This window comes from Tetrao urogallus, assembly GCF_951394365.1.
Source record: "Tetrao urogallus genome assembly, chromosome: 34".
In the NCBI taxonomy this organism is placed as follows: domain Eukaryota; kingdom Metazoa; phylum Chordata; class Aves; order Galliformes; family Phasianidae; genus Tetrao; species Tetrao urogallus.
This window is the reverse complement of record NC_136847.1, coordinates 495,326-507,897: the sequence shown is the minus strand read 5'-3', so window position 1 is coordinate 507,897 and position 12,572 is coordinate 495,326.

Sequence of the window (12,572 nt, the reverse complement as noted above, 5' to 3'; positions counted from 1 at the left end):
GAACATAAGCTGCAGCATAGGAAGTTCCAAATGAATGTGCACAAGAACTTCTTGACATGAGGTGATGGAGCACACGAACAGGCTGCCCAGGGGGGTTGTGGAGTCTCCTTCTCTGGAAACATTCAAGACTCGCCTGGATGCCTACCTGTGAAACCTGGTTTAGGGAACCTGCTTTGGCAGGGGGATTGGTCTTGATGATCTCTAGAGGTCCTTTCCAACCCCTACAGTTCTGTGATTCTGTGATTATACCTGCAAAGATAAGCATGCACACAGATACTGCCCTGCAAACAGGCAGTTTCCTGACTGGCAAAAATGGGTGCACTGACTTTTGGGTGGCGAGTGTGACAGCAGAAAGGAAAAGAAGGAAAAGACACAAGACTTGTAAACAGTAGGCCAATAGACACCAATAGAAGGCCTGTTTTTCTCCCTCCTGGTTGGGAAATGCCTTCCCAAAAGCAAGCAGTGGGCTGGAGGAGGCACCAAAACCAAACCCTCCGTGTACCTTTCCCTCTCCTCATTCCACGTGCTGACATTTTAAAAACCAAAGACGACAGTGAAGAAAGCTCCAGAACGACTCAGCTGCTTTACTCATCCCTTCCCCTTTCCACTACAGATGATTCTCAGAAAACCTCCAAGAGCCACGTTACTGCTCTCCTCACCCTTCTCTCCTGCTCCTGGGTGGATGTGTGACTATCTCCCACATGACTTCAACAGTCACATATAATCACATCAGTTGGCCGTGAAAACCACGCAGCTTATTGGCTGTGTGCTACAACCCCTAAATTGCTGGGAATCCAGTGACCCATTAGGACAAGAGAGGCTGATCTTGAGATACTCCATAAAAGAATGAATTGGTATGACTGTCCAGGCTGAGTGGCTTATAGTAGACTCCCACAGTGACGTCCACTTTAGTTTTCCTTGACCTTTAATCCATACCCAGAGGCTTTCAACCATGTCATTACTAACTGTATGCTCCATTCCATCCAGCCCACCAGTACACACAGCAACCCCATCCCATCTCACCTGCCCTGCATCTCCAGCCTGCAGAGCCCAGAGCCATCCATCACACACAGCACACCCGTCACAGGACCGTTCCCACCACCTCCCACTCAGCTGATGATGCTGCAGCACACAGGGCCTCCAACTTTGGATGCCAACATGAAAAACCAGTAACACCTAACAGCCTTGCACATGGGCACCTGGGGGGCTGGTTGTTCCCTTGGAAGCTCTGTCTGTGCCTGTGTCAATTCCATGAATGCAGAGGTGACCTATGACACGGAGGGCAGAGCTTTCTGTGGGGTGGATGCAACTAATGGTAGAATTCACCAAGACAAAACCTCCCAAGTGAACATCCACCCTGAGAATGGAAGTCCCTCTCCTTTTCCACCACCACAAGGAAAACAAACCGTTGTGGAATCAGAAATGCTCCTGTTCCTGCAATTGGGGCGCTGCAGTCACAACTCTGCAGGGGTTCATGTCTGCAACAGAAGGACTTTTTCCCCAGAGCAGAGGAAAAGATGGCGAGTTCAGAAGGAGATGAGTTTTCTAATTTTTAATGCGACTAAAGAAACCACGGGGGGAAAACCGCCATTGCAATGTTTTTTTCAGGGGAAAAATAATGGAAAAAGAGCTTCACTGGTTCACCAAAATCAAACTCCACTTCCTGCCAACTGCATTCCAAGCACAGCAGCTTTAGCTGAGCACAACAAATGTGAAGGCTCTGCTGCAGGAGACTTTGGATACACCTTCCCAAGGTCAAAATAAAAACCTTCAAGGTCAAAAGGGATCACTTACAAGGCAAGCACACACTGCAGAGCACTCTGACATCTCTGTGCAGTGTGGATGAGCTGCTTGTGCAACCTATGGGTTTGCACTGCCCTCTGCACCCACCTGCCTCCATAAATTTGGGGTGGTGCCTTGGGAAAAACCAGTTCAGTTTTTTGTAGTTTCATTGGAGACAAACAAGGCTTGGTGTCACATAGCAGCTCTGAGCTCTTGATACAAGCATTTGAGAACAGCAGTACAAGCAATGTGCAGTACATTGGTTTACAAAGGATGACTGGGTTGTGTGAAAGAAATGCCTTCCCAAAAGCAAGCAGTGGGCTGGAGGAGGCACCAAAACCAAATCCTGCTTGCACCTTTCCCTCTCCTCATTCCACGTGCTGACATTTATTTTAAGAACAAAATACAAGACAACAGTGAAGAAAGCTCCAGAACAAGTCAGCTACTCGGTATTCACCCTGTTCCCTTTCCTCTACAGATGATTCTCAGAAAACATCCAAGATCCACGTTACTGCTCTCCTGACCCTTCTCTCAGATTCATCAGAGCACGTACAAATTACTGAGAGCAACACATGCACACAGACACACAGAACATCCCTACACAGATGCCTCTCCTTAGGAAACGGCATCAAAAAGCTGCTGGCAGGAAGAGCAGAAGAGGAAAGCAGGATTTGGGTAGCAAGGAGAGGCCATCTGAAGCTCCTGGGTTAAATCCCTTCTGCAGAGGGTGGCAGTGATGCCATCTCCTTTGCAAACTCCTCCTGTGTGGGGAGAAGCATCTGGGTCTCCCCCATCCTTGGGCTCGCCAAAATTCTTAAGGTCTCTCTGTAGGGGGTTTCCCCATGAGAAAGCAGGTGCCAGCCCAGACAAATTTCCTGCACCAGAGACACTTGCAGGGCCAATTTATCACATGGACTGGACAATGTTTAATGAGGATTGAGCTCTGGATGAAGCTCTTCCTGCAGTGCAGGCATTTCCATGGTCTCTGCACTGAGTGGATCCCCTGGCAAAAGGTCTTCCCACACATGGGACATCTGTAGCACTTCTTCCACGAGTGCCATCTCCTGTGTGTGAGGAGCTCTGCACCGTGCACAAAGCCCTTCTCACACTCGAGGCATTTCTAAGGCTTCCTGCCACATGAACTCACTGGTGCAGGCACGGATTGGACTCCACCCAAGTGCAGACACTCTGGTACCTCAGCAGGTTCAAGCTGTGGCCAAAGCTCTTCTTGCGGGCTTCTCATTGGATCCACTGGTGTGTGATGAGCTGCCAGCTGTGGACAGACCTCTTCCTGCAGTCAAGGCACTGGGACTCTCCTCTTGGGTTGGTTCTCTGGCATCTACTGAGGGTTGAGCTCCAGATGAAGCTCTTCCCACACTGCCTGCAGACAGGATTTCTTCCCTCCTGGTGACATATCAGCCCAGCTGAGGTTTCCTTTGTGCTGCCCCACAGCACAGGAGTTTCTACAGGGGAGGTAAGAGGTGATTCTCCTTGCACACAGCCCTGGCAGAAACGTGCCACCTGGCAGAGGGTTTCCAGTGGCTGAGACACATCCCACTCTGGATTCTCCTTTGTATGGCCACTCAACACAGCAACTGCAGCTGGAGGAGAGCAATATGCATTATTCTCATACAACAAAGAAGAAAGAGGATTTAGTTTGGCCGCAGAGCTCTTCCTCTACTCAAGAGATTTGTAAGGTTCATCACCACACAAAGCCACAGGTGGTCTCCTGTGAGAAGGAGTTCTGGCTGAAGTTCTTCCAATGCTCTGCAGGCTCTGTATCTTGTGTTACTGTGTTGGTAGGTAATGAGGCTGGAACTGCTTTTGAACGTTCCCCATATCTTGTGATTCTTCTACAGCCTGCATGTGCTGTGGATATGCTTGTGGGTGTTGAGATTAGACCTCCTTTTGAAGCTCTTCTCACACACAGAACACTTATAGGATCTCTCCCCTGTGTGGATGGTCTGGTGGCGTTTCACAGAATCATAGAATCACCAAGGTTGGAAAAGACCTAAAAGATCATCCAGTCCAACCGTACACCTATTACCAATAGCTCCCACCAAACCACGTCCCTCAACACAACATCCATTTTTTCTTGAACCCCCAGGGTCAGTGACTCCACTACCTCCCTTGGCTGTCCATTCCAGTTTCAATTCAGAACTGCTTTTGAAGCTCTTCCCACACTCGGGACACTTATAGGGTCTCTCTCCTGTGTGAATGCGCTGGTGGTAGGTTAGGTGGGAACTAAGTGTGGGAGTGAGTGCTTTAGAAGTTCCTCCCACACTCAGAGCACTTTTAGGGTTTTTCATCTGTGTGGATGCGGTGATGCAACTTCAGTTCAGAACTGCTTGTGAAGTTCTTCTAACACTCAGGACTTTTGTAAGGTCTCTCCCCTGTGTGGATGCTCTGGTGCCTCTTTAAATCAGCACTGATGGGGAAGCTCTTCCCACACTCACGAGCTCTTGTGGGGTTTTTCACCTGTGTGGATGCGCTGGTGTGACTTCAATTCAGAACGGCTTCTGAAGCTCTTCTCACACTCTGGACATTTGTAAGGTCTCTCCCCTGTGTGGATTTGCTGGTGCCTCTTTAAAACAGAACTGCGTGTGAAGCTCTTCCCACACTCCAAGCACTTGTGCGGTTTTTCACCTGTGTGGATGCGCTGGTGCCTCTTTAAATCAGAACGACATGTGTAGCTCTTCCCACACTCAGAGCACTTGTAGGGTCTCTCCCCTGTGTGGATGCGCTGGTGCAGCTTCAATTCAGAACTGCATCTATAGCTCTTCCCACACTCAGGACACTGAAATGGTTGCTGTCCTGTGTGGATGCGCCTGTGCAGCTTCAATTCAGAACTCCTTGTGAAGCTCTTCCCACACTCAGGGCACTTGCAGGGTCTCTCTCCTGTATGGACACGCTGGTGGACAATGAGGAGGGATCTCCATTTGAAGCTCTTCCCACAATCAGAGCACTTGAAGGGCCTCATTGCTGAGCGCATGCACTGGTGGTTAACGATGCTGGAATCTTTTTCAAAGCTATTTCCACACTCAGTGCATGGATTCTGCTTTTTCTGCTGGCACACATCCTTGCTCCTGGGTTCTTCAGGCTCCTTTTGACCTACGTTGAAGTCCAACGGGCTCCTCCCTGTCTTTAACACACACTTTCCCAGTGGCTCCATGATGTGCTCACCCTGACCTTGCTCCAGGCCTCCTTGGACATCCCTTCTGATTTCTTCCACACAGACACCACCCCACTGCCTTTCAGCCGCACCACTTTCCTGCAGGTCCTCCAGCATATCTGCAATCCCAGTTCCTGCTGGATGACAGGAAATCCAGAAATAGCACATGGTGCCCAAAATAAAACACACAGAGAGATGGCTTTTCCAGACCCAACCTCCTCCTTCCCTCCACTACCTCACCTGGGCTGAGGTCTCCTGGCACGGCCTCAGGGCTACGCACATCTGGGATCCAGGGCTCTTCTCCTCCTTCAAGCAGGGAGATCACCATGGGTTTGGGAGCTGGATGTGGAGCTTCAATGAGAGAAACAGGGGAGATGAGAACAATTCATAGAATCATAGAATCGTAGAATTGTAGAATCGTAGAATCGCAAAGTTGGAAACAAACTGCAAGATCATCTAGTCCAACCACCCTCCCATTCCTATTAGTACCACAGGCTACTAAACCACATCTCGTAGCTCCTCATCCAGGCGCCTCTTGAACACTGCCAGGGACGGCGACTCCACTACCTCCCTGGGCAGGCCATTCCAGTGCCTGACCACCCTCTGAGAGAAAAAGTTTCTCCTAATGTCCAACCTAAACCTCCTCTGGTACAACTTCTGCCCATTTCCTCAGGTCCTACTATTTGCCTGGGAGAAGAGGCCAGACCCTTTTTCATCACAACCTCCCTTCAGGAAGTTGCAAAGTGCAATGAGGTCTCCTCTGAGCTCCTCTTCTCCAGACTACACAATCCCAGCTCCCTCAGCTGCTCCTCATAAGACTTGTGCTCCAGACCCCTCACCAGTTTTGTTGCCCTTCTCTGGACACGCTCCAGGGCCTCAATGTCTTTCTTATAGTGAGGGGCCCAAAACTGAACACAGTACTTGAGGTTTGGCCTCACCAGTGCTGAGGGGGACGATTACCTCCCTGCTCCTGCTGGCTATTTCTATTCCACTATTTCTAATGCAGGCCAGGATGCTGTTGGCCCTCTTGGCCACCTGGGCACACTGTCAGCTCACGTTCAGCCGAGCATCAACCAACACCCTCAGGTCCCTTTCCTCTTCACACTCATCCAACCACTCATCCCCAAGCCTATAGTGCTGCATGGGGTTATTGTGGCCAAAGTGCAGGACCCAGCACTTGGCCTTGTTAAACCTCATCCCATTCACCTCGACCCAGCGATCCAGCTTATCTAGATCCCTCTGCAGGGCCTCCCTACCATCAGGCATATCGACACCACCTCCCACCCTGGTGTCATCTGCAAACTTACTCAGAGTACACTCAACCCCTTCATCTAAGTCATCAGTGAAGATATTAAACACGATGGGCCCCAGCACCAACCCCTGGGGGAAACCACTTGAAACAGGTCGCCAGCTGGACTTAACTCCATTGACCACCACCCGTTGAGTACGGCCCTCCAGCCAGTTCCTTATCCAACGGAGGATAAAACTGTCCAAGCCACAGGCAGCCAGTTTCCGCAGCAGGACACTGTGAGAGACCATGTCAAAGGCTTTGCTGAAGTCTAGGTAGACTACATCAACAGCCTTTCCCTCATCTACCAGTCTGGTCACCCAGTTGTAGAAGGAGATGAGGTTGGTCAAACACGACCTGCTTTTCATGACCCCATGCTGGCTGAGCCTAATCCTGTGGACGTCACGCACGAGCTGTGTGATCTCTGCCACGAGGATTTGTTCCATGACCTTCCCTGGCACTGATGTCAGGCTAACAGGCCTGTAGATTCCCGGATCCTCCTTATGGCCCTTCTTGTAGATGGGAGTCACATCAGCAAGCCTCCAATCCTCTGGAACCTCACCAGACAACCAGGAGCACTGGTAGATAGCCGAGAGAAGCTTAGCAATCACCCCTGCGTTCCATCATTCCATCATTCTGGCACAGTGCCTGTTCAACAGCTCCACTCTGTGTCCCCTCCCCAGGGAGAAAACACACTTTGGGCCTGAATGACACTGGGTCCACAGCTTCCTGTGGAGCAAGGAATGCTTTTATAACTCTGAAAATTAGGAAGGGATATTATCTTTAAAATTAACTTGAGAACAGTTTGTTTATTTTCTGAAAATATATCAATGACCAAGGCATCAAAATGTTTATGGCAATTGAATGCAAAATCCTACATTGTAAAGGAGTAAGCAGGGAGTCATCTGTTAGCTGGAGATGGTGGCACGACGTAAAGCACGAACAGAAGGGCTGGTTTTCTCCTTCCTGGCTGATGCCTGCTTGCCAGCACTGACTCTGGGGTGTTTATGAGTCTGCTGTGCATACTAATCCCTCCTGAAACTCATGCTTCTCAGTATTTCCTTTGTTGCCATTGCTGTTATCAATATGTAACTGCATGGCAATTTTACTAGCTCCAGCCTGCAGAGGCTTCTTCTGCAAAGCCAAATGTGCCCTAATGAGGAGGAAAGGAAGCAAAGTCCTCACCCAGCGAGGCCACGCACTGGTACGTCTCCAGCATCACGTCCCGGTACAGCGCTCGCTGCGCAGGGTCCAGCAGCACCCACTCCTCCCTGCTGAAATACACGGCCACCTCCACAAAGCTCACGGGCTCCTGCAAGCAAAGAGGCTCCTTGCTGGGAACAGCCAAGGCCCAGGGAAGCAGCTCAAACAGGACACAAACTCCCATCCCAGCCGCTTCTCTGGCCCCAGCACACACACGCTGGCTGAGGCCACCTCCCTCTCCCCCTGCATTCACATCCCTCGCCCCTCGGCCTCTCCTGCCTGCTTCCCCCAGCCCCTACCTGAGATGGATGTGTGGTGGCCATCTGCTGTTCTCCTGCAGCTGAGATGATCACGGCTGGAAGGCAGAGTTGAACTGGAGCCTGCAGGGACAAGAGAAATGGCAGGGGAGCTGTGAGGGAACGCAGCAGTCCCTGTCCCAGCTCAGCCCTCCACAGCCCATCTGCAGGGCACTGCCTGGGGGATGGCACAGCACACCTTGCACAGGAACACAAGCAGCAACAGCACTGGTAACGCTCTGCCTAAAGCTGATCACAAATCACAAAGCTGACTCAGACTGGGTGGCACAAAGAACTGACACCCAGTTCAACAGCTGAGGGTACATGGACTGTATGCCTAAAGACAATGCATAGCAAGGAGGCAGTCATCTTACCCCTAAACAGGGAGCAGCCCAAGTGCCCCTTGAGCTCTCCTGCACAGCAATGGGCTGCACTACAGGATCTCCCTACAATCAGGGATGGCTCTCAAGGTCACACCTGTACAGAGATCCCACTCGGCTTCATGTCAAGACACCTTGCTGACACAGATCCTCTGTAAGAGACCCAGGGTTAGTTTGGAAATTTGTGAGCTTCTCTAAGGTGATGTGTTACAGAGAAGATCTGAAGGTAATCAAAAAATCATAGAATGGCCTGGGTTGAAAAGGTCCTCAATGACCATCTAGTTTCAACCCTCCTGCAATGCGCAGGGTCACCATCTACTACACCAGGCTGCCCTGAGCCACATCCAGCCTGGCCTCGAATGCATCCAGGGATAGGACATCCATGACCTCCCTGGGCAACATCTTGCAGTGTGTCATCACTCTCTGACTGCAAAACTTGTTCTGACTATCTAACCTAAATCTCCCTTGTCTCAATTTAAAACCATTCCCCCTTGTCCCATCACTATACACGCTCGTAAAATGCCGTTCCCCCACTAGTTTATGCTTTTCTTTCGTGTACTGGAAGGCCACAATGTGGTCTCCCTGGAGCCTTCCCTTCTCCCGTTAAACAAGCCCAGTTCCTCCATTGCGCCAAGAATGCAATGGCGGCTAAGTTTACCTCCTCCCCCACCAGGGGGCGCCGCTTCCCATTCAGCTCCGCACGCACACCGCGCTCACTTCAGGGCACGGTTCTCAGCCCCGTGCGCCCTTTGCACGAGGCAGCCTGGGCTGCACTTTACTGACGTGCTGCTCGGGCGCGTTCTCAACGTGTGCTCCAGTCAGCCCAAAGCTTTTCAGCCTCTATTACACAGCCCAGTGCCGGGGCTGGCGGAGATGCTGGCTGTGCTCAGGGCCCAAAACTGTGCGCTGAAGGCACCTGCAGCTGCCGGGACAGCCTGAACAGAAGCCTTGGGAGGGGTTTGCACATCCCCAGGTGAGCCATCAGCCCAGCGCTAAGAACACAAAAGGTAACTCTGAAAGGACCGCTAGAGGCAGATGTTGCCTGCTGGGCCCCCGAAGGGAAACTGCGCGCTGCCTGGGAAGGGGAGTGGAAATTCCCCCCTGGGGGCTTCACATTCAGACACTGAAAAGGAACCATCGGGGAGTTGAAATCTTCCTGCAATCAATGCATGCGTGCAGAGCTGCAGCGCGAGGTCATCTAGTGTCTCCCGTGGCCCAGAGGGAGAAACGCAGTCCCAGCTGGGCTGTGTTACAGAGAGACAACCGGGCAGCAAAGCACGCTGAGCTCCTCTGCTCACTTCCTCGCTGTCCCAGCTCCAACCCCTTCCAGCGGCCCTCGGAGCCCAAGCAGGGCTGCAACACGCCTATTAACTTCTGATCCCCTCGTTGCAGCCCGTCTGGCCCAGCAAACCCGCTGTGCTGGGCAGCAGCTGGAGCCGGGACCGGGCTCCCACCTGGGCTACAGCAGTGCCGGTTCCGCCCCGCCCGCTGACGCTCCCGGCTCCTCGCTCCCCTCCCGCTGCTGCTGGCAGGGGGCAGGAAGCGTGCGTTCCTCTGCACGAGCCGCGAAGGGCTCCTACCTTGGGTGCGGAGCTGGCTGCTCCCGCCTCTGGTGCAGGCAACCGGGCTCCTGGGAGTCGCGGAGAGCAGAGGATGCCGAGTGCCCTCAGCCCGGAGCTGGCCGCAGCACGGCCTCGCTGCTCCTCCTGCCACCGCCGTGCTGCCCGGACGGCTTCCAGCCAGGCTCTGGCCGCTTCGGCACAGCCTCAGGTCCAGGCAGCAATTCCCACAGCGAGCACGCCCCGAGCCGGCTGCCAGGCCTTGGGCAGTTTCACAGCTCGTTCTCATGGCACGTCTGCACCCGGGGGATGGAGGGGGAGAGCGGGGGAGGAGGTAGGGGGAGAGGGGGGATGGCGGGTGGGGGGAGGAGCAAGTGTAGAGTCTTGCATCTGGGGAGGAATAATTCCATGCACCAGTACAGGTTGGGGGATGAGCTGCTGGAGGGGAGCTCTGCGGAAAGGGACCTGGGTGTCCTGGTGGACGACAGGTTGGCCATGAGCCAGCAGTGTGCCCTTGTGGCCAAAAAGGCCAATGGCTTACTGGGGTGCATTAAAAAGAGCGTGGCCAGCAGGTCAAAGGAGGTGATCCTCCCCCTCTACTCTGCCCTGGTAAGACCTCATCTGGAGTACTGCGTCCAGTTCTGGGCTCCCCAGTACAAAAAAGACAGGGATCTCTTGGAAAGAGTCCAGCGGAGGGCCACGAAGATGGTGAAGGGCCTGGAGCATCTCCCCTATGAGGAAAGGCTGAGTGAACTGGGTCTGTTCAGCCTTGAGAAGAGAAGACTGAGAGGGGACCTGATCCAGGTCTATAAATATCTAAGGTGTGGGGGGCAGAATGGCGAGGCTGGACTCTTTTCAGTGGTGAGTGGAGACAGGACAAGGGGAAATGGCCAGAAACTGGAGCATAGGAAGTTCCGCACAAACATGCGCAAGAACTTCTTTACAGTGAGGGTGATGGAGCACTGGAACAGGCTGCCCAGGGAGGTGGTGGAGTCTCCTTCTCTGGAGATGTTCAAGACCTGCCTGGATGCCGACCTGTGCGACCTGGTGTAGGGAACCTGCTTTGGCAGGGGGGTTGGACTCGATGATCTCTGGAGGTCCCTTCCAACCCCTACAGTTCTGTGATTCTGTGATTCTGTGAGGGGGGGAGGAGTCCAGGTCTGGGAGGAGTTGGGGGGGGGAGGATGCGGGCTACGTTTTGTTACGCTAATGAAGCATCGCTTTCTGCTGGGTCTCTTTGCTTCCTTTGGTTAAGCTCTGTGTTATACAAGGGCTGGCTCTGCTGTTTGCTGCTGTAGATCTACAGATTTTAAGGTCACCCAGAAGGAACTGTCCTCGGGTTAACCGGGGGTTTGTGTCTGGGGAAGAGTGCTTCCTGTTCTGTTGCATTTTCTGTTTGGCAAAAGTGGCCTCCTAGTTTCATTTGGCAATGTTTAAACTCTACGCATCTTGAAGGGTGAAGGAGCGAGAGTGCTCCCCTTGAGGGTGGATCCATGGCTGGAGGTTCGGTCATGGCGATCCTTGTGGGAGGACAACCCTTGGGAGCAGGGTCCCACTTGAGGTGGTATCCTGAGAATTCCAAGAACCTCATGGTTGAAATCTGGCAGGAGTGAGGCTATAATGTGCTCAGGAATGTAAGCTTTGAAATCCTTTGGAAAAATCATCACAACAAAAATGTATTGGGGGGCATTTGCAGTTAGCTGCCTGGAAGGGGCCTGGTAGGATCATGTAACAAGTAAACGTCCAAACTGGTTTTTCATTGTCGTTATCTTTGTGATTGTTAAGGATTTCTGTTATAAAATTATTGCTTGTGTGTTGGAAATAATCCAAGTAATTTTGTTAGGACGGTATCTCTGATAACAGCAGCATTTATTCGCGATTGCAATGGCGGGCGTCCCGCAAGCAGGAGCGCGCCTATGGACACAGCATGACAGCCTTTATACCGTTTTCTACCCCTTGCCTCCCCCCTCCCCTGTTTCCCCACTGGCTGGGTACTCCAGGTTCACAATCTTATCAGAAGGTTTACATTTGCTATTTACTTGTTAATTTATTTGTTATCTGGTGCCAGTCAGTAGTCATCCTGCTGTTTCCAAGATGTCTCGGTGCTCTCCTTGTCCTACTGATATGGTGATTTTCTTTAAATTCATCATCGTTAAACAAAGAGCACTGGAGGATGATGTCAGGCCTTCCCAATGTCTCTTCAGGCGCTTCCTCGGGCATGCCATGGCTTGTTCTCTGGTTTGCTCTCGTGCAGGATATTCTTGCAGTATGTGTGACAAAATATACATATATACACCTATATACAGAGACTCTTTGTGTTCCTGGGAAGGTTCGTCTATAAGATAAGTGATGTAAACTTATCAGAGATCTTCCCCAAGTTAAGTAGAGGGACTCCCAAAAAGAACTATGATAGCGGAGATCATAAAATAAAAATAATATTATACAATTCTAATGCAGAAACAACACTTGATTCCCACATTGTGGAATTCTACATACAATACAAGTGCTCTTGTTGCTGGGGACATTGGTTATAGCTCTTGCCCAGGGAATTTGGTGTTCCCGTGCCCTGGGGAAGTAGGCAGAGTCCATTACCCAGCAACGGAGACTTCATAAGCGGCTGCTGTGTGGTGTGAATGCTGACTATTGGATGCAAGGTGTGAGTGGTATGAATGTGGGAATCGAGTCTAATTGGCTGTTTGTTTAACCCTGTATTTGTTATCAGAAGCTTGACCTGTAGTAGTGTCCAGGGATTACAGTTGAGTAGAGGAAAGTGGTGTTTCGGTTGGTGTTGTGGACTGGGCTTTAAAGAGGAATATGCATTTGGTCAAACTAACGTACTAGCTATAAGGTGTGGCCTTTGGGGAACAATACAAAATCACTGAAATTGAGTAT